Consider the following 2049-nt stretch of genomic DNA (forward strand, 5'->3'; position numbering starts at 1 on the left):
AAGCTCGCGAGATCAGGATGGTCTCACGAGGCTAGTTTCCTTGTCCTTTACATTTAATGGAAAATTGTAAATGGCCTGTACTTGTATAAAATACATTTTGCTTCTCTGTTTTTAAGATATAGAATTACCCATTTATAAACAGATCCACAAGCTAATATGTGCAAGGTTTTGTTTTTAATTTGTATTTTGTTAAACGTTTAATACGTGGTAAATGGTAAAAGAGAATCAGCCATAGATGTGAATTAGTATGACATTCAAACTTACATATTTTTTAGGTCTTTTGCTACAATGAAAAAGCACTTTAGCTAACCTAATTTTATCAGCAAAATGTTAAGCTGCACTCTTCTGATAAATAAAGATTTTTAAAAGAACTTATTGTCGATCATTTACATTTACCATATAGGTTAACATTGTTATTAAAAGAAAGACTTGAAAGGATCTGAAATTTCAAGTTATGACTTGGGACTCTACTGTACATACGAGATACTGTACCATTCATGACTTGGTACCTGACTTGCCTATATTGAATTGACACTTGCAAAACAACATCTTAGTCCCACCTCCGAAGTTTAGTTTCTATAAATTAATATACTGGGATAAAATGGAAGATATTTTGTGTATAAAATGCTCAGTTTATCCCTCTATCAATGCAGAGTTTATCCAGAGTTTGTGTTTGTTCAACTAATTCCACAGGGAGGAATTTAAGTAAATGACCTTGGTGGGAATTACTCTGCACACACAGACGGACCCAGCGGCCTCTTCGGTCTAATTAGCCGCTGACCGACCTGGACACAAATCCTCACCCCCCGGCTCGTATTTATAAAACAGCAGGCCTTCTCTCCTGCGCCTTTTTCCACCCATGGTTTCAGAAAATGACATATGAGGTTCTATGAGCAAACAGCCCTCCAGGCATCCTCCTGACTCACACCTTTATCTGTTTCTTAGCCTCCAAGGTGAGCTGCAGATGTGAGGTGGGCCAAATAATGTTAACTCAGGGTGCACCCACGAAACAAAATAATCAGCATTTATACCTGCGGTGTTAGGTTTCACATACCAGAGCTATTTCTGGGTCCCTTGGATAAACACCTATTAGACTGCAGCGCTGGATGGGGTTAACATGGGCTTGTTTCGTGGTCAGGCACGACACCTCGAGGCTTGGCCTCACCGATCGATAGGAAAAGAGTGCGTGGATTTGAACAGTAGCATCACTGTAAAGGCGTGTTAGTTGGTGGAAGTTGGCAGATTTTGAAGTGAATGTGAATGGACATTTGAGCCTCATCGCATCACGCTCTTTTTTGTTTGGTTTGTTTGTTTACTTAGGCGCTCTCGGGAAGGCCGTGTTGATTGAAACAAACAAGTTGCCCTCTGCTCAATGCGAGGCTTAAGTCTGAGGATGTTTTAAATCCACTTTACGTTTCTTTTTTTATTTTACAGAATCAACAATAAGCTGTTTTTTGTGTTTTTTACACCCAAAAACATCCAGAAGAGGCTATACATTAAAAGGATTTCTTTCCATAAAATTTTGGAATAACAACTAGAGTCACTCTAAGGTGGATCTAATTATTTCTGGATATTAAAGATGTATCCTTCACCCAAAACTAATTTCAAATTTCTATTTTTTTGTTCTTCAGGTAATTTGACTATCAGTTTTTTTTTCACTCTAGTCCTACAAAATGTAATTGAATCTTGATTTCATTGTATTCTAATGGGATTCTATAAAAGACCAATTTTCCGACCACTGAAAGATGGGGTCTGCTTTTGTACACTGGAAAAACGATCTAGAAATAAGTAAAAATTTCTCAAATTATGTGTATTTACCCTTTTTTTGAGTAGGGAAATGAGATGATTTGCCAATGGAACGAGTATTTTTACTCTTAAAATAAGATATTTAGATAAAATGCACTTGAAATAAGACAATGCAATTGTGTTTTCTTATTTTAAGTGTAAATTGTCTTGTTCCATTGGCAGAATGTCTCTTTAACCTTCTCAATTCAAGAACAAATGCACTTATTTTAAGAAAAAATAACTTATCTAGATTTAGATTTTTTC

This window comes from Cyprinodon variegatus, unplaced genomic scaffold, assembly GCF_000732505.1.
Source record: "Cyprinodon variegatus isolate N-32 unplaced genomic scaffold, C_variegatus-1.0 Scaffold95, whole genome shotgun sequence".
Classification (NCBI taxonomy): domain Eukaryota; kingdom Metazoa; phylum Chordata; class Actinopteri; order Cyprinodontiformes; family Cyprinodontidae; genus Cyprinodon; species Cyprinodon variegatus.